Raw genomic sequence first — 22,677 nt, 5'->3', positions numbered from 1 at the left:
TGTACATCAGGTAGTTTAGGGGTTTCTTTCTTTTTTCAAGATATCAGGAAAATCTAATCAGTTGGCAGAATGTTATATATAATAGTTATGACAGAGAGTCTGTAACTTGAGGCATATAACTGGAAAGGCATTCAAAGAATGAAGCAAACATACTTGTATAAAACTTGTTCTGATCCCATCTACTTATTTGCATGAACACGATTTCTCAGAGACTACATTTTTAAAAGGGGGGAATAGAAATAGAACTAATGGTGAATCCAGTTCATCATTGCGCTGAGTCACATTTATTTACAGATATATGAACTGGAAACTAGTCAGTGAAAGTTTGGTGAGGAAAAGGATATTTACACAGCGTCGTTCCACAAAATGCTTGTTAATTACAAAGAGGAAAAAGTGTAACCTTATAGTGGAGAAACCTGGCAGACATGGCATTCGGTAAGGGATCAAAGCTAGCATCATCATCAGTAATGGGATGAATTCAAATTGTGAGCTCTTGACTAAACGCAAGAGAAAGCTCACCTGCTCTGTGATAATACTGCTAAATTGCACAACCTAATTCTAATTGTGAGGTAACATCCAGTGAACCCTAATAGAGGGACATTCTACAAATGTCTGTAATCTATAAAATGCCAATATCACAAAAAAAATGTTTGAAGAACTCTCTCAGAATGAAGGAGTCTAAAGAGACATGACAACTAAAGGCCACGTGTGCTATACATGAGGCACTTGCACTATACCAAGGACATACTGGAACAATTGGTGAAGTTTTGAGAGGGTCTGAAGATAAGATGATAGTGAGAGATGAGCACTAATTTCTTGATCTCAATGGCTGTGTTGTAGTTTTAGAGGAAAATATCCTTGTTCATAGAGATTATACATCAAAGTATGTGATGATTTCTTAGTCCACTCCTGCTGCTATAACAAAAGACCATGAACTGGGTAATTTATATAATAGAAATTTATTTCTCACAGATCTGGAGGCTAGAAAGTCCAAGATGAAGCTGTCAGTGGGTTCCAAGTCTGGTGAGGGCCCAGTCTTTGATTCCAAGATGGCGTCCTGAACACTGTGTCTTAACTTGGGGAAAGGCAAAAGGGGCAAAAGGACCAACTAGTTCCCTTGAACCCTTTGATAATTAAGGGTGCAGATCCTATGAGTGAGAGTGGAGCCCTCATGACTTACTATCACATTGGGTCTTAGACTTCAATGCATGAATTTGGGGGCACACCTTCAAACTATGGCAAGGGTAGGATATCATTTGGCAAGTGCCTCTCAAATTCTTCAGGAAATATAGGCTCTTTCTGTTGTTCTTGTGAAGAGGATCACCTTCAATGATTCCCATGTCACTCAGAAAACAGTCAAAGTCCTTACAATGGCTGAGAAGCCCCTTTAGAATCTGTCCCCATCTCCTTTTGCACTTCCTCTCTTAAGACTTGTCCCTTTACTCTTCTCCGGCTTCATGGGTCAGCTTACTTTTCCTCAAACCCATCGGCGACACTCCCATCTTAGCTAGAGCTTTGGCTGGAATGTTCTTTCTCCAGAAGTTTACCTGGTCAGCTCCCTCGTCTCTTTCTGGCCTTATTTCTGTTGTAGGGTCAGACAATACAAGGACTGAAGACAGCAGGAAACAGTTCTATTTGGCTGCAGCCAGGTTCAGGGGGCACAGCTTTTGCTGTAATCAATCAATCCCCTGAACCCCGAGTTCAGGGAGTTTCAGAGTTTTATACCCAGCATGTAGGGGGAGGGGCTCAGAAGTTCACAGTCTGCAGAAGTTCACATAAAAGCAGCTTTTTCTTTCATTATTTTGGGCAAGTTAACTCTTCAAGGACAACACCTGAGAAGGGGAGAGCTTCTTCTCCCCTTTCTTTCCTCCCCTGCCAGCTGTTACCATGGAGCCCAATTGTAACTTATCTTAAAAATGTAGACATCTCTGTGAAGCCCAGCTCAAGGCCAGAGGCCTTGTTTGCACATTTCTACAAACTACTATACTGGATACGTTTGTGAAAAACTAGTAAGGGGTGTCCAGCACCTGGAGTGCTGGTATCTTTCTGGCCAGTGGCCAAGTAAAACAGGGTGACATGAAAACAGGAAGTTTATCTACATTGAGCTCTTTTGCAGAGACTCTTTGGCTGACAGTTCTAAAATCAGCCATGGTGAAAATCTCTGGAGAAGCCCAGTTAAGACTTTTCTGTGGAGAAAGGGGCTGCCACTTCATTTCAAATGTCATCATTTCAATGAGACCCACAAGAACCACTGCTTTGATTTGAACGTCCCATCCAAAACTTAGGTTGAAATTGAATTGCTACTGTGACCATATTGGGAGGCAGAGTCTTTAGGAGGTGAATAGGCATCAGGGCTCCACCCTCATGACTGGATTAATGTTGTTGTTGCAGGACTGGGTTAGTTATCATGGAAGTGGCTTTGTTATAAAAAGTAATTCTCTCCCACCAGTTCTTTTGATCCCACCTACCTCTCTCTCTCTCCTGTGCCTTTTTTTAACCATGTGTTACCCTCCACCATGTTATGATGCAGCAAGAAAGTCCTCAGCAGGCTGGGCATGGTGGTACATGTCTGTAATTCCACAGACACAGAAGGTTGAAGCAGGAGGATCACACACTCAAGGACAGCCTGGGCAGCTTTGTAAGACCCTGTCTCAAAATAAAAAATAAAGAGATGGGGATATTGTTCATATGGGAAAGTGCCCCTGGGTTCAATCCCCAGTACTTAAAAAAAAAAAAAAAAAAAAAAGATCTTCACCAGATGCAGCCCTAGGAACTTGGATTTCCCAGCCTCCAGAACTGTGAACCAATAAACCTCTTTATAAAATGCTCCATCTGTGTTATTCTGTTACAACAGCAGAAAATGGACTAACACTACTGACTTATTTAAAAAAGCAAAAAACATAAAATAAAGTCAATCTTTTTCCCACACTCTTGATTCCTAAACCTTTATCTAGTTGTCTTGCTTTTATTTTCTCTAAGAACATCTATCCCCTTCCATATACCACCTCATATAATCGCATATTATGTTTATTATTCATTGTCGGTATCTACCACTAAATTTTAAAGTCCATGGGAAAGAAGAATTTTTATTTTCTTCATTGATTTATCTCAAGTTTCTAAAACAGTGTATGGGCACATACATATTCATGGAATCAATTAAAGATTTCCAATCCTGGGTGGGGGATTGGGTGCATTGGAAATAACATTTTATATGTTTTTTTTTAATTTCTCAAAATAAAACATTGAGTTTTTTTTTTCCCAAGGAGGGTGTAAAGAGTAGGACTTCCATTTCTGGCAATATAAGACTGAGAAAATCCAAAATATAAAAGATTCTGAAATTCTGAGTAAAATGTAAAGCATATTTTTAAATGCATAGTTGAAGTACAAAAAAAAGCAAAGGAAAGTCCTAAGAGACAAGATGAAAAGGAGTGAGAAAGCTACAGTGAAAGATAATAAGGGCATGTGGTTATCTTACTTGCACAAGTCATAGCTACAGGGACAGCAGACAGGACCTTGTATACACAGCATTGTAGAATGGAAGCTCACACACACACACACACACACACACACACACACAGCCTACTCAAGTAGTTATGGAAACAGGAAAGTATGTCATATATTTTCTTAAATTTAGCCTTGATTAGAAAAAAAAATTAGATCAAAGCCCCAAACTAGAAACCTCAATGAACAATTATTAATGAAGAATCTTCTTTAACGATGGGGGACAGATGGCTGGCCAAAATGGTTTTAGAAGTCAAACAAAGCTAGCCATCACAAACAAAATTCAGCACTCCCCCATTATTTGAGGCAAACAGAATACATTTCTATTCCTTAAAAGCACCACAGGATCCAACTGAAAGAGCTCCCACTGACCAAAGCTGAATAACAAAATGAATAAAATAATACTGAATTATAATATAAAGTATAACTATCCATAGTCCACACTGATATAAATAAATGCATGAGTAAATAAACGAGAGAAGACATGAATATCCTGTACAGAAGAACTCCAATAATGTATGTACATACTCTATCCTCAAAGAGGGGTAGTTTGCAGGGAGGGGGCAGAGTTTCCCACTCCTTCAGTGTGGACTGCACAGAGTGTCTTCCTTGCAAAGAATGAAGAAGTACGGAAAGGCAGCAGGTGGGAAAGTAACTTGAGAGATGCCTGAGGAACACTGCCTCCGTCAGCTATCAAGGTCAATATCAGCAATCACAAATCATGCTGATAATTTGTATGCTTAATATAAGATGATGGAAATGACACTTTACCTCTGCAATCTTCCTATAAAAAAAACTCACACCCCAGACTAATCATGAGAGAAAAAGCACACAAATTCCAACAGGAAAGTCTTCTATAATTTACCTGACCAGTGCTCTTCAAAACCATCAAGGTCATCAGAAGTCAGGAAAGCGAGAAATTGTCACAGCCAAGATGAACCTAAGGAGACTTGACAACTAAATATAATGTGGTACTTTGAATCTGACCCTGAAACCAAAAAAAAAAAAAAAAAAAGATTATTAGGTTAAACTAAGGAGATCTGAATAAACTATAGACCTTGGTTAATAATATAGCAAGGCATTATCAGTTCATTATTTGTAACAAATCTACCATATGATAGTAAAATGTTCATTATAGGGAAATTGTCAGGAGGGATTATATGAAAGCTAATTCTCAGTATTTCTATAAATTTAAATTTATTATAAAATATAATGTCTGTTATAAAAAATAGTAATAATAAAAATTTTGGGAGCTAACCACAAACTGTCTGCACCTAAGTCCATATCACAGGATCTACTTTGGGAGAAACCCCAACAAGGGACACATGAAGTCATTGTGTCATTGGTTGAATAAACTACAGTATAGCCTACTACATAATAGTTTAAAACTGAGTTGGATCCTTACATGTTTAAATGGAAAAAAAAATCTCAAGAAACTTTCTAAAATATGATTCTCTCTCTATAAATGAATTACAGTAATACATGCATATGTGCTAGCATATGAATAATAATTTTTCTGAATATTTACATAAGAAAATTAATAGTGATTACCTCTGGGTAATGAAACGTCTCATGTGCCAAAGATATCACAGTGCTGGCAAACTGGCTCTCTGGAAAACAATAAAAAGCTCTGATTTGTAGCATGTGTTGATTTTCATGGTGTGAATAACACTCCATTCTATCATGTCTGATTTCACGCAACCCATGACTTAACAGACTGAGAACAATTCTTGAATAACCACCCACTCTTGTGAGCCAAGGGTGGTTCATCTCCAATACACCATTGGGTGAAAATGTAAAATTGTTTTATAATTTTACATGATAGTTGAATTTAATTTTTGAAATAAAATTTATTTCACAAAGAAAACTGTTGAGCACTGGCTAAGTTTTTCATTTCCAGTTCTTGGTTACGCGTAGCCTTGGAAATAAGCCCAAGTCCGCATTCCCCGCCGCAAAGGAAATCAGTCAGCAGAGATCAAGATGAAGGAAATGTGCCCTTTTTATTCTCTTCCTCTCTGGGCTCTCATTAGAACTCATGTTTCCCAATCAAAAAAAAAAAAAATCGAAGGTCAACATGTCATGAAGCTTCCTATGGGTACCTCCTTGTGCTCTTTACTTTATGAAGATGGAACACACTCGAAGGTGAAATCATAAACAAGAAGAGAAATGAGACGCTCTGGGAAATGTAGACAGGGACATTGCAATTTATATGTCCATTTTTGTGACCCTGATGGTTTTTGAAAACTATCTCAGAGCCATTTTATTTTAGAGTGGCTACTATCCCCAGATAATAAATCAGGTAATGCCCTAACCCCCCTCAAAAGTATGTCTTCCTCTTGATTATGATTCGGGAGTAAAGAACACTTAATTAAAATCAGAAACCCGCATTATCATCCTAACCCAGATGATATTGCCTGCAAAAGTCTGAGCACATCTGTTACCCTCCCTGAGCCTCAGTTGTCCTAGTCTATAAAATAAGAACTTTGAACTACAAGGTTCCTCAGAAATTCTTTGGTCTTAAAAAACTTACAATTCTATTATTTTTCGGTGATTTAACTCACTTAAAAGCAGCTCACTCCTCCCAAGAACTCAGACCCTCTGAAATGTCCTTAGGTCCTATACAAAGAGAAATGGAAGAGCCAGCGCCTCCGTGTGGACAGCAGAGGAATAGCACCAGGGCCTAAGGCAACGAGAGGAACAACCCACAACAAATACTGCAGCCTCAGAATCAGATGGGACGTGGGAGACACTTCATCAGCACCACCAGTCCAGGACCTGAAGTCCCCACCTATGGACAATGTTAATTCCTCTGTGACAACACAATGCCTCTCTCGTTTGTGTGTTTTTGATACTGGGGGTCCAACTCAGTAAGCTATATCCACTAAGCAACATCCCCAGCCTGGTTTTGTAGTTGTTTGGTTGGTTGGTTGGTTTGGTTTGGTTTTTTGCTGTTGTTTGATTGATTGATTGATTGATTGATTGGTGGTGTTTACATTTTATTTTGAGACATGGTCTTGCTAAGTTACTGAGGTTGACCTTGAACTTGCAATCCTCTTGCCTCAAACCTCCACAGTCCCTGGGATTAGGAATCCTGATCCAGCTCCCAGAACACATTTGCCATTGTATTCTCAAAATAGTCTTTCCAAGAGGTTCCACACTAAGGTGGTTTTGTCCATCAGAAATGAACACGATCTGAGCTTGGCTCTGAGCCACAGAGATACAAAAAGGGAGCGTGGAATCCTCAGGCTTCTCTTGACAGGGGAAGAGAGAGAGAGAGAGAGAGATGCCTAAAGGGTATGACATTATTACTGTGGTCCCTGGTGGCAAAGGAGCTTACAGTGAGATCGGAGAAGACTTAGACACGGGAAAAGGCCTTCAGAAGCTTTCCCAGCTGTAGCTTAAAAATCTCATAAGCATCAGTTGACTCTTTACAAAGCCTAAGAGCTGTTCCCCTGAGGTTTGTGGGAGAAATGAAACAGTGAAGGAAAGTAATTTTCTCTAAGATCAGAGGCCTCACTCTGCCACCAGGATCGTTAGGGAGCGTAAATCCCTAGCAATAATCACAAAGATCTTCGTGTCACTTTTCAGAATGTAAAATGCCTCTCACTACGTTACCTAATCTGATTTTCATAACAAGCTGAGTTATTGATGTCACAGGAAAAGATTGAAGAGGTGAATAAGGAGCTCTGGGTGTGGCCCCAGACTCTACCAACTCACCAGTTTGTGACTTGAATGAATTGTCTCAGGGTTGGTATTGCCTTCATTTGACAGATCAGGAAACTGAGGCTCAGGTAAGCTAAGTGATGTGTCCCTACCAACAGGGACAACTTGGAACAGCCTAGATGAATGAAGGCTTGAAAACAGCAGCTTCTTTATCGTAAAGCATAATTTTAACATGAAAAGGATAAAAATAATATCCAAAGGCTGCAGTAGACAGAATGGGCAGAAAGGAAGGGCAATAGAGGTTAAGAAGATATGAGCCGGGTGTAGTGGCACGTGCCTGTAATCCCAGCAGCTCAGGAGGTCAAGGCAGGAGGATTGCAGGTTCAAAGCCAGCCTCAGCAACTTGGCAAGGCCCTGAGCAACTTAGCAAGACCCAGTCTCAAAATAAAAAATTTAAAGGGCTGGGGATGTGGCTCAGTGTGATTAAGCACCCCTGGGTCCAATCCCTGCTACAAAAAAAAAAAAAGATATAAAATCCATCACCCAAAAACGAACACAGGTTACTTATTAGAGAAATGGTTAAATGTGTGATTGTCTATCAAAGTGGAATCTCTTAAGAGCAAAATAACATCTGTTAGTCCTCCTGAACAAGTCTGGAGTTTCCCAAGGGGTCATGACCCCCCAACTGGTAAGTAACAGCCAGTTATCAAAGGTCTCCCAAAGAGAGTAATTTAGACACTTCCTATGGTTCTGCCAGATACCTCATCTAGTCAAGAAGGGCAGGAGCCCAGAAGTACAGAGACCAGCCACCTAAAAATTAATGAAATAATATTTCATTTTTATATTAGAACTGCTGCCTCCAGGTTTATGATTGTTTTTGTTGTTTGGTACTAGGGATGGGACCCAGGGACACCCTACCACTGAGCTACATCGTCAACACATTTTATTTTTTTATTTTGAGACAGGGTCTCACTAAGTTGCTGAAACTGGCCTTGAACTTGTGATCCTCCTGCCTCAGCTTCCTGGGTTGCTGGTATTACAGGCACGAGCCACCATGCTCAGCTCTGCTGAAAGGTTTTAAGTCATACCTCCTAGTTATGATTGAACAAAAAAGAGGTAATTCCCATAGCTAGATAACTGTTTCCTATCTAGAGTTCAATCCCACACTTCTCAGGCTTGCTCTTTGCAGCCTTAAGAGTCTCTGGTGGGGAAGCCACGTACCTGAACAGTGTCTTCCCATAGAACCCCTCTCCCCACTCCACCATGTTAAAGCCTCTAGGAGGAAGTTTTCTCAAAAGAATAAGGAGCTAAAATCAGCACGAGCGTTTCACAATGTCCATGCTCCTAAAAACTTGATCAGCGACTGTGATGGAAGATAAGATGGCAATAAGTCAGGACCGCTACTTTGCCCCCTGGAGGGAGCGCCATTCAAAGAATATCCCTGTATTGGGCAATATTCATGTGAGCCCAACTCTCCAGTCCCTGATTTCCAGTTGCAATCTCCCTAGCCAAAGTTTTCTTCTCCTGGGGTTTTAGAAGGAAAGGTGCTATTAAGCAGAAGATATTAATGTGAAAATGTTTTTCAAACACAATTGTCCCTCAGTATCCATGGATGACTGGTTCCAGGACCCTCTGTAAATACCAAAATCCAGGAAAGCTCAAATCCCTTATATAAAACAGCATAGTGTTTGCATATAACCTAAGCTCATCCTGCTGTACACTTTAAATCTTCTCTAGATTATTCATAATACCTAATACAATGTAAATTCTATGTAAATAGTTGTTACACTATATCGTTTAGGGAGTGATGACAACAAAAGCCTGCACATATTCAATACAGATGCAATTTTTAAAAATATTTTTGACCTATTGTTGATTGAATCTGCAGATGGAGAATCTGCAGGTGAGGAAAGCTGAGTGTATTTTCCCTTAGGAGGTGCACTGTGTGGAGGAGACTCTGCATTACATAGAAAATGGACGGGTTTGGGGCCTGGGGTTGTGGCTCATTGGTAGAGCGCTCACCTAGCATGCGTGAGGCACTGGGTTCGATCCTCAGCACCGCATAAATATAAAATATAGATATTGTGTCCACCTATAACTAAAAAATAAATAAAAGAAAATGGACAGGTTTGCCCATTAGACTTCCTGCACCCCAACCTCCACGATGCAGAAGTGATCTCTATAACATGATTTGGTGTTGATCCAGAGAAGGAAGAAATGCTGGTCACAGCATCTCTCTTCACCATCTGAATATTGGTTCCAGGCTACAACTTGAGGAGTTTGAGTTCAGCCTCTCCCCATTAACATTTATAGAATGTGATTTATGTCCCTCAGAGAGTTGATTCCTTCTGCTTTATACAACTGGATAAGTCAAAAGGAAAATGCAGAGACTCGTCTTAGCTTTAAAAAATAAGTCAGTTATTTCATTTATGCACCATGACTGTCAGTTGCTAATATACACACACATTGGCCGAGGGGGATCATAAGCATATGCATAGTCAGTGTGAGCTCCATAGAAAGGGGAGGGCTGTGTCAGTAAGAACCGGATTCATACATAGTAACTGTTACCGTTTAGATATGAGGTGTCCCCCCAAGTTCTTGTGTTAAGGCAGGAATGTTGAGAGGTGAAGTGATTGGATTGTGAGAGCTGTGACCTAATCAGTCCATCCTAGTTTGAGTGGATTGACTGGCTGGTAATTCTAGGCAGATGGGGTATAACTGGAGAAGGTGGGTCTCTGGGGGAGTTCCCTGGAAGGGTTCGCCTTCCCTGTGGGCCCCTTCCCCCTTCCTGCTATGAGGGTAAAGCTGCCCTTCACCAAGCCCTTCTAATATGGGGTTCTGCCTCACTTTGGACCCAGAGCAATGGATTTGCCCGTCCGCAGACTGAGACCTCTGAAGCCTTGGACCCCAAATACACTTTCCCTCCTCTAAGTTCTTATTGTCAGGTATTTTGTTCACAGCCACATAAAGTTGCCCAAAACCATAATAGAAACCCAAATACAGTGGCTCAAGCAAAACAAAGGGCTCATTTCCTCACATAAAAGAAATCAAAAGATAGAAGGCTCAGGGTGATATTGCAGTCCTATGAAGTTATCAAGGACTCAGACCCCCCACACTCTAACTTATGACCCCCACCATTCTTATGAGGTGGCTTCTATTCTCAAAGTCACAAGATAACTGATGAGACCTGACTCTCAGACCTGTTTTTGAAAGTAGGTGGAAGAAGAATGGTGAGACTAAGAGCAAAAGATGAAGACCCCAGGAACCTTCCCAGAAGTTCCACGCAATAACTTCTCCTCAAATTTCATTGGCCAAAACTTAATCACATCATCAAATGTAACAGCAGAGAAGGGTAGGACAGGCAGTCTGGTAGCTTACGTATCATCATCATCATAGTAAAACCAGAGATTATTTCTGGGGAAAAAAAAAAAGCAGAAAAGTAGACATTGAGTGGACAAATAGCCGGTGTGTCACAACACTGTATGATCAGTGAGTTCAGCTGTGTGAGCTCAGCTGCACTCAGTGAGGAGCGGATGTGAAATCGCTGCCGTGGTGAAGGTGGGTGCTGTCAGTGTGAGCTTAGCAGGAAGTGAGAAAAATACAAAGTCAGGAGTGAGACTAACAACGTGGTATGGGGCATGTGATCGGTGTGGGATCATTGAGATGGTTAGGGTTGTGAACAGCTGGTCTGGGCTCAGTGGCATTGTAAAGCACAATCAGTGAGATCAATGAGAAGAGAGCGCAGTCATTACAGTTCCGAGAGGTGGCAAGGGTTGTGCAGAGTTCGTGAGGATGTGGAGGGCTGGTTCATGTCTGATTGGCCTGTGGAGATGAATCTACTAAGAAGCCTTTCTACTACCAGCTGTGAGATACACACCTGTAACCCAGCCACTAAGGAGGCTGAGGCCAGAATTCCAAGGCCAGCCTCAGCAACTTAGTGAGACCCGGTCAAAATAAAAATTAGAAAGGGCTGGGGATGTAGCTCGGTGGTAGAGCACCTCTGGGTTCAATCCCCAGTACCAAACACAAGAAAGCCTTTATACCCATTTTGCAGCTTTTGGGAGAACCTTAGTTCATACAAACTTCTCAGCAAGATCATGGAAAGTTGGGAGATGCCCTCCCTGCTTTATGGAATCCATGCCCAGTCCTGCGTCTCCATCAGAGAATTGTGATCAGGGTCTACCTTCATTGGGCAGATGTGACATTTATAGGTATAGGTGACTGTCTTCTCAGTTCCAAGTAAGTTCCACTTTGCTGTTGTGCTTCTGTGGCCAAGTTTCTTCAAATTAGCAGCCGTCATTCATCACAGCAGGCAGGTTTATACACCTCCACCTAAAGCCAGAACTGCTAACAAATTACCTTGACATGTTGATTGCTTGCCTTATCTTACCCTGGAGGCCTCCAGAGTCTTCCTTCACATCCCCACAAACACTTCCAATTACCACATTGCTTTATCAGGGACTGTTTTCTGGGTGTTCCCTTCTGCTCTCCCTGACCTTGGTTGTCTGCATGATGCATCCTTTAAGTTCTTGCTGCATCCCTCTTAGATTTGCCCCTGCTCATCTCTGCCTCGGCTCCTCAAGGGTGTGTTTCATTGCCCTCTCTGGCATTATCCAATATTAACGTTCCTCAAGCAACTCTAGAACACCTATAGGTGGCCTCTGTCAGAGAGATTTTCAGGAACAGAATGCCACCCACATTGCCTTATCAGACTTCATGAGTTGCACAATGGAAGGAAATCATTACTTAAGATTTCAAAGCACAACAGAGAATTTCGACATGAACCGGGAATAGAACTCTTTGGATCATCCAGTCCGTGCCAAGCTAATGACAGGAAGGAACGGCTGATGAGTCACATGATTGCCAAGAATTGGCCCATATCCTTCCCGAGGTCAGTGTTCCCAGCTCCACCAAACCCTACCACTCTAAAGGCAGTTGCAAGTAATTATATAAAGTGTTACCACCGTGGAAATCCATTAAGTTAAGAGCCACACCTGAAATTGTTTGATTTTGGTTAAACATATGATTGACACTATGCCCTTAAAATCATCATGAGCTTCTAAGAGATGACATTGACTCATCGACTTCTCTGTCATAATCAGTTATAATTCTAGAAATAAACCCAATGTGAATTCTTAAGAGCAATGGTCTGAAAGAACTGATATTTGAGAATCCACCATATCTTACTTCGCAGATGCAGCAATATATTCTTGGAAAATGACAAGAAATAAATCCTGAGCTCATTTGTCAAGACCTAGCCATAACTGTGTACTCTCAACACACCTGCAAGACAAAGCACCAACTTTGCTGGGATAAGATACTGAGTGCCTTTCCCAAATGAGGATCTTGATTTGGATTAGCTCTCTTAGATGTGAAAAGTCTCCTTCCTTTAATAACATCCTAATGAGATAAGTTAGAAGTTCACACTGATAAAGTTACTACAAAAATCTAGGCTCAGTGGGCAAACTGTCTTTTGTTCACTGTTAGAATGAGGAAGAAGCAGTAAAAATTATCACCCAAGAGAATTGTATCAAATATCCTGCGTCACAGGAGTATGTCTGGTCTTCTTTGGAAAAATGGACTGACCTCACTCCCAGACAACACAGAACTTAATATAAACTTGGAATAGTGTGTTAGAATTTATAAAGTCATAGTTAACCTAAGAACTGGAAAGAATAACTGTTATTGTCCCTTCATTACAAAATAGTTCTGAACTATTGAACTCTATGTGTAAAATCAACCCCCTACTCAAAAAGACCATGAGAATCTCACCATATGCTAGATGAAGATGTGAGATCGTCAAGTGCTGCAACAGTCCTCTTGTTTACCTGGATGATCGATGAGTTTGAATCTTGGCTGTTGCAGCATGACTGATGCAATGAGACATCCCAGACCCAGAATGGGAAGCCAGGCAAAAATAAATAGATAGATAGATAGATAAATAAATAAATAAATAAACAAATAAATAAATAAAACAAGTCCAAGAATTATAGGTAGGGGACCAGTAATGGGAAAAGTCAACAGGGTTCAGATGCCAAAATGAGCCATCAGCAATCAGATGCATATCAGAATTCAAGCTTAAGTTTGTAGGTTAAAAACAAGAGATGAGTCAAATGACAGGAGTCTAGTGTTTGGAATCATACTGAAGGACATATGATACCTCCATACAGTGCCTGACAAACGTGAGAACTTGAAGCCAGTAATTGAATCCCCTTTTCAGTTCAGGATTTCAGGATACACTGACCAGGAACAGACACTAAGGGTCAGAGGGAAAAAAAACAGAAATTGAGAATCTTTACTAAGACCCTTACCAACCTCTTGGTCTACGTCCTTTGACCTCTTCTCAAAGTTTTCCAAGTGAAAAAACTGTATCTCCCCCTCCCAACACACTTTCTCTCTCTCTCTCTCTCTCTCTCTCTCTCTCTCTCTCTCTCTCTCTTTCTCTCTCTCTCTCTCTCTCTCTCTGGAAAACATATCATATGCTGCGGAAAGCACACATATCAAAGTAACTCTAACTGAGGTATAAATGATGAATATGCTGAGCTCTCTGAAAGGTATCTGAATTTGAAGGGAAAAACTAATTAATACGAAAGTACCCCCCTGGAACTCTGCCCCTACCACTCCAGAGGAACAGGGTTGAAAGAAAATAAAAAACTATTTCTTCTCTTAAAAAAAAATTACTTAAGCATATGACTTGAATTATAGCTCTAAAAAATGTTGGTTTTCCTCCACAATAAAAAAAAATATGTATTAAGACTTCTAAGGACTCTGTTTAAAGGCGATAACTGATTCATCTCCCCTATCTCCCTTTTTAATCAGATATAGTTCTAGGAATAAACACAGACAATTTGAATTTTAATGATTTCCAAAAAAATGATACTTGACTATATAAAAAATTCAGACATTTCGGTTTTCTAGGACAAGTGATAAATTATTGCAGAGGCCCCACTGCACAGCGGGAAAATCATGAACTCAATATTGCCTGAGCCAGTCCCTCCTTGTGCCTGGTCCTAGTGTCTTAACAAGATAATAACATAGAATTTGCAGAGTTCTTATAGATAAAAAAAAAAAAAAAATCATGCATGTGAAGTATCTAGCACAGAATGTGGCACAATGAATAGTAGCAAATGTTAATATTGGTTTGCTTATCTAAGAAATTTCCAATTATCTTTCATTGTAAACACATTTTTACCTAGTCAAAGAGAGAAGGAGAGAGAGAAAGGCAGGAAAGAACACCTATGTGTAGTGGTAGAAATTCCATTGTAAGAGCAGAAAACTGGGAAACCATCCCAGGCAGCAGTGTGTCTCTGCAAGACACCTAAACTCTCTGGACCTCAGCAGCTTTCCCATCTGAAAAATGGAGATGTTGAACCTATAATAACCTTGGTCACTTCCAGATCTGAAGGTCTCTGCCTCCACCTGATTACTTTCCCAGGCAGAAAGAAGGCTGTTAAAAGGCCGTTGCTGTGTAGGGACAGCCTATTCCTAATTGACCAGATTTTGCCCCACATTTCTCTGCATGGACCCTTCCACCTACAGTCCCCACTCCTACCTCTCATCTTTGCACCTTGACCAAGGGCACAAATGGACTTGGACTCCTAAGACCAGATGTAAACCCATCACTGATAAACACTTGCCCTGAGATCTGGGACAATTTGCTTAAGTTATCTGCGCCTCCATTTTCTCCTCTGTAAAAGTAGAAGAATAATATTCACCTCATTGAGTTTTTATGAGAATTAAATGAGACATGTATATGAAAATGATTGATAGGCTGTACAGCATTGTGCAATGTTAATATAGCAACTAATTATTGGTGATTTACACTGTTGGAAATGCTCTGTGGAAAGTTCGATTCTGAGTCAGGACACTTGGTCATCAACCTAGGCTCCTGCCTTCTGTGGGTTTTGTGTGCCCAGAAGAAACATGCCAAGTGACATTGAATTTTGCTGGATTCAGATATTGATTCTGGTCTTCCTAACTGAGAAAGGAGGTTTGTTTAAACTTTCACTTACAGGCAAGTGACAGGAACTTGTTTTAATGGCCCGGAAAAGTTCTCACCCCATTAGCAATATCCTACCCATGTGATCTGAGGTTTGCCTATTTCAAGAGGCAACTGCAGAATTTCAGGAGAGCTGCTTATTACTAATTGTAACAAATCCATCAATTGCTGGAAACAACCACATATCTGTCCCTACAACACCCCCGACATTTTTTAGTAATGGACATGGAATCCAAGAGCCCTCTCCCACTGAGCTACATCCCCAGCTCTTTTTATTTTGAGACAGGGTCTCACTACATTGCTGAGGCTGGCTTTGAACTTGTGATCCTCCTGCCTCAGCCTCCTGAGTAGCTGGGATTACATGCATGGGTCACAATGCCAGGCCAGAGCCCCAGTCTTAAGTTTTGCTGGGTTTACTATTCTGCACAATGCCAGCCTCCTGTGGTCACAAAGAGGCTCTAAGAAATGTAAGGCAGTCTAACAAGAAACCAATCATGCTACTACATCCTAAAATGTCCCCTGTTTGTAGTGCTGTGCAATGATGTAGAATCTCTTCCGAAATTTTGTCCTCCATACCAAAGTCTAAAAGCTATTCATTAATCAAAGGTTTCAAGCAGTAACTCTAGAATACAGTCCCATGTGTTGAGTTTTCTGAGCACTCAGCTATGTGGAAGTTTTTTTTTTTTTTTAAAGAGAGAGTGAGAGAGAATTTCAATATTTATTTTTTAGTTTTCGGTGGACACAACATCTTTGTATGTGGTGCTGAGGATCAAACCCGGGCCGCACGCAGGCCAGGCGAGCGCGCTACCGCTTGAGCCACATCCCCAGCCCCAATGTGGAAGTTTTAATTAACCTTTTTCTCTCTGCCCCCTCCTCCGCCTTCTCTATTCCATCCCAGAGCTTCCCATCCACATTTCCAGGTCACATACCCCTGGACGGAGCTAGACCTATAAACAGAAAAGTAAGCAACTATTCATATGGTGTAACTGGAGATATGTCACAATCCCTACTGCCCAAAATATCTTCCCCACCAAATGCCACTGTGCTTAAAATTTCCAGTATTAAACTCACTGCTGTTAATCTTCTTCCTTTGCTTGATATTCTCCCCATGTCCACACAATTAAAGCTTATCTACCCTTCCAGGCCTTGCTCAGTATCACATTTGCCTGAAGCCTTTGGGATCCCCCAGTTAGAAGTGATCTCTCACTCCTCAGAATATTCACAAGGCTTAATTTGTACCTCTTTTATGATCTATGTTATTTTGTATTTAAACATACTTACGATCCCTACCAGTCACAATCTTGAAATTCAATTCCTCAGCTGGGTCTTATTTTTCTACTACTATCCCATCCCCCAAGCAACCAGGCTCAAAATTGGTAAAGAATCACTGCCTGTAATAGCTTGTATTGTGATTTGGATATGAAGTGTCCCCCAGAGCTCCTGCACTGATGCAGAAATGTTTGGAAGTAAATTATGAGATTGTGACAGCTGTGACCTAATCAGTTATCCTAGTGTGAATGGACTGACTGGGTGATAACTGTAGACATGTGGCATGTGGCTGATGGAGGTGGTCACTGGAGGCGTACCCCGGAAGGGTTCACCTTCCCTCCTGCCCCTTACACACCTCTCTCTCTCTCTCTCTCTCTCTCTCTCTCTCTCTCTCTCTCCCCCCTCTTTCCTAGCTGCCATGAGCTAGGAGCTCTTCTCTGCCACACCCTTCCTCCATGGTGTGCTGCCTTATCTTGGGCCCAGAGCAATGGAATCAACCCACCATACACTAAACTTCTGAAACCATGAGCCAAAATCGTTGTTCCTGTCAGGTATTTGGGTCACAGCAACCAACGCCTAACACAATCTGCATCTGGAATGTCCCCCAAAGACTCATGTGAGGAAGACCTGGTCTCCCATTGGTGGAAATCTTAGGATGTGGGGCCCCAATGGAGGTGACTGGAGGCATGTCCCTGAAGGTTGTGTCTTGCCCCTGGCCCCTTCCTCGATTTCTCTCTTTGCTTCCCAGCTGCTATGAGGTGAGCAGCTCTACTCTACCATGTGCTGTCCACCATGATCCTCTGCCTTTCCAGAGGTCTAAAGCCATGGGGCCAAGTGACCTGGGACTGAAACCTTCATATCCACAAGCCAAAATAAATCTTGCCTCACTTTTTATCAGGTATCATCATGTTTGCCTCACATTTATCTCAGGTATTTTTTACTGGTGCGTATTATTTATACAGAATGGTTGACTTCATTGTGGCATATTTTTAATAGACATAAAAACATAATTTGATTAATTTTTCTCCCTAACACCTCCCTACCTCCTTTGACACAGTGATGGAAAGCTGACTAACACACTACCTGAGCCAGGCCCAGTAACACTTGCTAGTAACCCTAACTCCTCAGGAGGCTGAAGCAGAAAGATCATGAGTTCAAGATCAGCCTGAGCAAGATAGAACACCTGTTATGGTTTAGATATTAGGTAACCTCCCACCCCCCACCCNTGAGATGTTTCCCGCCAAAAAAAAACTCATGTGTGAGACAATGCAAGAAATTTTAGAGGTGAAGTGATTGGGTTAGGAGAGTTTTAACCTAATCAGTGTATTAATCCCCTGGCAGAAATTAACTGGGTGGCAACTACAGGCAGGTAGGGTATGGCTGGAGGAGGTGGATCATTGGGCACATCTTTACGGTATATATTGTCCTTGATAAGAGGACAGCTCTCTCAACACTCCCTTCCCACTCCCTCATTTTTTCTCCCGTCCTAGTACCACATCCTGAAATGCTTTCCTCTGCCACACCCTTCTGCCATGACCTCAGACCCAGGTCTCTCATGGACTAAGACCTCTAAAACCATGAGAATCAAATCAACCTTTCCTCTTCTAAAATTGTTCTTGTCAGGTCTTTTGGTTACAACAGAGAAAAAGGGAGAAGAGAAGAAAGGAGAGGGTAGGGGAGAGGCAGACAGGCCATCTGACCAGTGGGTATCCTACCAGTGGATGAATGGTAAGACAGAGCTTCACCTAGGCTGAGCTCTTGCTCTTTGCTATCTCTGTTCACTTAGATAGTGAACTTCACTTCTCAGATCTCCTCTTATAAATTAAAGCCATTGGAGAATCATAAAATACCAGAACTAACCTGGCAATCATTGTTAAGTACCACATTGATTCAGCAAGGGTCCAACATTACTTGCATTTATTTTCTGAAGTGGTCTGATAATATGTATACTACAGTGAGATTGGTTTGTTTGTTTTAATTTTTTTTATTTGTTGATGGACCTTTATTTTATTCATTTATTCATATGTGGTGCTCAGAAACGAACCCAGTGCCTCACACGTGCTAGGCAAGTGCTCTACCTCTGAGCTGTGAGATATTTTTTTTAGAAGAAAAAAAGGTCAGGAAGAGTAAGATAAAGCCAAGGGAAGACTCAACACAGAAATAAGTTTCCTATGCTCCTGTTTACTTTCAAAGGTAGGGTAAATTCAGCTTTGAGGTTCCTAGAAACCAAAGCAAAAACTATCAAAGCAAAAGCTTATTGGTTGATCAAGAAAATACAGCTCTTCCTGATATTAAAATCCAACAGAAACTGATGTAGAAGACTTGGTGCTCAAACCCCCCAACGATGATTATGCCAGGGAACTTTTCCCGCAGCACCCTTTCACACAGAAGGGTTCCAGTTATCTATAGCTGCACAGAAACCTCAAAATAGCGGCTTGAAATGATAACAATTATTCATTATTATCTCAATGGGAATTGACCCTACTCAGCTAAGCAGTTCTCCCCTAGGGTTTCTTACAGTGCTGCAGTCAGATGGTAACTGGGTCTGGAATAATATGGAACCCGAGCCTGGAAGCCTCAAACAGCTGGAGCTGGAACAACTGGTCCTCTCCTGCTATCTCCAGTGGCCACTCCACGTGCCTCTAGCCTGGTAGCATAGAGCTGCAGAGGTTGTACATGGCTGCTCAGGCTGAGAGGGAGAGAGCCGGGCAGGCTTTATCACTTTTTATGAGCTAGCCTCAAAAGTCACACAGCATCACTTCTGCCACATTCTATTTACTAGAAACAGCCTCGAAGACGTACCTATATTCAAAGGAAGTGCAACTAGTCTCCATTTTTTCATGGAGGAGTGTCCAAGAATGTGAGAACGTGTTTTAAAACCACCATTAATGATAAAAAGAGAAACCTGCAATTCACTAGGAATAAGCACTATTCCTTGTTTTTATTCGTTTGTTTGTTTGTTTGTTTGGGTATTGAGTATGAAATCCAGGGGCATTGAGCAACATCACCAGTCCTTTTATTTTTTTATTTTGAGGCAGGGTCTTGCTAAGTTGCCCGAGCTAGTCTTGAAGTTGTGATCCTTCTGCCTCAACCTCCGGAGTCACTGAGATTACAGGCACTCACCCACGCAACTGGCAGCGCCATTCTTTTGAAAACCAAAGAAGGGATCGTCTGACTTGATCCAGGGATAAAACTTAGAATATGTAAAGTTTTGCTGTCAAAAATGGTCTCCACTACTATAAAAGGCTATTTAAACGTCAATTAATTAGTTAGAATTAATTATATAGAATTTAATTTTAAAATAATTAAAAATTTTCAAATAAAGAAATAATTTAAATATTGTTCTAATAGCCACATTTCATATGCCCTATAGCCATACATAGCCAGTGACTACCCTTTTGGTTAACACAATTACAGAACATTTCCACCATCACAGAAAATTCTATTGGACAATGCTGCCCTAGAATAACAAAAGAACAATATTTCCCTTAGGTATCAATCAGAATCGCTTCCCCCTCTAAGATTTTAGGCATCTAGGCATGGTGGCATACCCGTGACATCTCAGCTATTCAGGAAGCTAAGACATAGGATTCCAAGTTCAAGGCCAGCCTGGGCAACTTAGACCCTGTCTCAAAATAAAAAAAAATTAAAAAGGGTAGGGATGTAGCTCAGCAGTAGAGCACACTTAAATTTAATCTCCAGTATCACAAATTTGAAAAAAAAAAAAGATTTTAATAGGTATTGGGCGGCCGACATGTTCAAATGTTAATATTTGACAAAGAGTACAAACTGCATGACATCCATGTTGCTAAGGAAGGATAGTTAATACAAATTAAAAATCAGCCCATCAGGAGTAGGTTTGCCTCCTCTAAAGAAAATGAAGGCTCCTAACCAAGACCCAAATAGCTGGTCTCCCTCCTCCAGGTGGAGGTCTTCAACAGAAGGTCTGCCAGCAAAACCAAGGCTTCCCTTCAGACAGCTGCCTGAAAACTCTGCCCTCCAAAGAGCTGTGAGAAAAACTGAATCAAAGCTACAAAGTTCATCCATCACGCTTTCATTAAGTCAACACTTACTAACAAAGTACAAATGCTGTATGTTTTGATCCGAATTTAAAAAAAAAAAATTTGAATAGATTTTACTAATCCCCCTGACAAAGAGCATTTGTGAAATTGTATTCCAGCACCTCTAAGAAGTCACAAGCTATTCTGAGTAGGTTTGGGGGCTGACACTACAGGAAAACTGCATGGGTATACCACTCGTGTTTCTCCTAGATAAGACACTATACCTATGTTCTCAAAGCTTGCTGAATCCAAGTTCTCTTAAAGGTGAATGCAGTTCTACAAGGGGTTTATAAAAAAAAAAAAAAATGCCTTGCTCATTTGCCTTTATCCTGCCAAGAAAGGGTTTCTGATTCTTGATAAGTTGAGTTGCCTCGTTGCAGAGATCACAAATAAAATAAGATCAAAACAAAACTTTAAAAAAAAACATCTAGCTGGTGAGCTCATGAGAGTCTTCTTTTATTGTCTGATATTGAATAAATCAGCCTGAGTGGTATATTCACTCCAAAATGGAAACTCAGCCCCTGTAGTTTCTGAGTAGCCATCCAAGAATCATTGCAATTTGCTCTCCTGTTGCCTTTTTGCTCCCAAGCCATGCACACAGGTGGTTGTGATGAAAATATATCCACAGTACAGTTATGATTCTCATTCAAGATTCAATAGGATGCTAGGATGCTGCACTAATGGTATAAAATCCTGCACTGTGGATTTTACAATTATGGATGCTATGGTTCTCATAGACCAAACAGATGCTGGATTATAAAAAGCAAAGTCTAGTCAGGAATTTGCATCCTAAATCACTTAATCACTTCCCAGTGCACTCAAGAAATGTCCCGTTTTTTTTTTTTTTGTTTTGTTTTTTTGTTTTTTCTTTTGGATAATAGATTGTGAACTCAGGGGTAGTTTACCACTGAGCTACATCCCCAGACATTTTATTGTTGTTGTTGCTGTTTATTTTGAGACAGGGTCTCATGAAGTTGCCCAAACTGGCCTCAAACTTGCAACCCTCCTGCATCAGCCTCCTGAGTAGCTGGATTTACAGGTATGTGCTACCACACTTGGCAAGAAATGCCTATTTTTAAGTGTCATCCTTTTCTGTGAAACTATCAAAGAAAAATTGTTGCAAAATGTACCCCTAAGCAGCTGAAAGAGTTATCTGGCTATATATAATCATTACATATAAGCCAATTTAATTGCAAATATTATCTGCCAAAACTGATGATTGGGGATTTAGAAAGTTTGAATTCAAGCCACTCTATTTTCTAGTAACATAAAGAGGACATTTTTGGTTAGTGACAATAAAATCATATCACCAGCATAGAGAATAGTTATTTTTGTACTTCTTAGAATAGGGGTGCATGTAGCTAGCTCATGAACAAATTGTTTTAAATCATTAAGATACAATTTTAAAAGAACTGGAAGAAGCAGAGACAGAACACGGTTCAGCTTTGTAAAGACTAGAATTATTATCTGATCCATTGTCAGACCATTCCCAGGAATGCTCCTTGGGGTCTTAAGTTCAGAGAGTGCATAAGCATTAGTTACCCAATCTTGTATCCAGGCTGCATTAATACTCAGCTTTACCCTCCCAGTTCAATTTCTGGCATTCTTCAGCTTGCTCTGAGTCTCAGGAGGCTGACTTACAGGAGATACATCAATAAGATCCCTTGCCCTCTCCTTTCTAGAGGAATTCAGCCTATGGGAGGCACCAATGCAAGATTAGAGGATGGGAATTAGAAGGTTAAAGTCCCTGTCCCTCCAGCTCTCTCCCTGCCAGGCTACCATGTTTAGCTGCACTCTGTAACCAAAGGGCATAGCTCAAGTCTGACAGCATTCCTCCTAGAGTTACACTCTCTGGATTCCAGGAATCCTTCACTTCCTTTGATCACTTGGGGCTGGTAGGTTTGCAGTGTCTTCCTGCTATGGTTGGCCCAAAGTACTACTTTTTTCCCACCCTACCTATACCTTTGTATATTATTCCTTTGATTAAGCTATTCTGTTTGTATGAACTATTTCCTGACAAGCTCTGATGATACACCAGTTCATTACTTGTTACCATGCACAAAGACCAAAGAAAGATCTGTTAAATTTATACACAGTCTCAGATTTCCTGATTTTTCCAACACAGCATAGAGTCGAACATGATCAAGAAAATAATTGTGTACCTAAATCCAGCCTGTACCTCAT

General features: G+C 40.9%; 1 long non-coding RNA gene across 4 annotated transcripts in view; it reads right to left on the bottom strand.

Moving 5' to 3' along the window:
• The window catches only part of LOC107147521, a 147,785-nt gene that overhangs the window by 110,613 nt on the left and 14,495 nt on the right, over positions 1-22,677 (bottom strand). For 3 of the 4 annotated variants that reach the window (XR_007350123.1, XR_007350124.1, XR_007350122.1), the window contains 2 exons: positions 5,053-5,111; positions 4,367-4,489 (listed from right to left, as the gene is read on the bottom strand). This is a non-coding gene — a long non-coding RNA (uncharacterized LOC107147521). Of the gene's footprint in view, positions 1-4,366; positions 4,490-5,052; positions 5,112-12,936; positions 13,035-13,324; positions 17,612-22,677 lie in introns of those variants that run through there. The other variant, XR_007350121.1, reaches the window with a different exon arrangement.

The sequence above is a fragment of the Marmota marmota genome, unplaced genomic scaffold (assembly GCF_001458135.2).
Source record: "Marmota marmota marmota unplaced genomic scaffold, marMar, whole genome shotgun sequence".
NCBI classification, from domain to species: Eukaryota; Metazoa; Chordata; class Mammalia; order Rodentia; family Sciuridae; genus Marmota; species Marmota marmota.
Note: the sequence above shows the minus strand (reverse complement) of the source record. Positions and strands in the feature narration are given on the sequence as shown.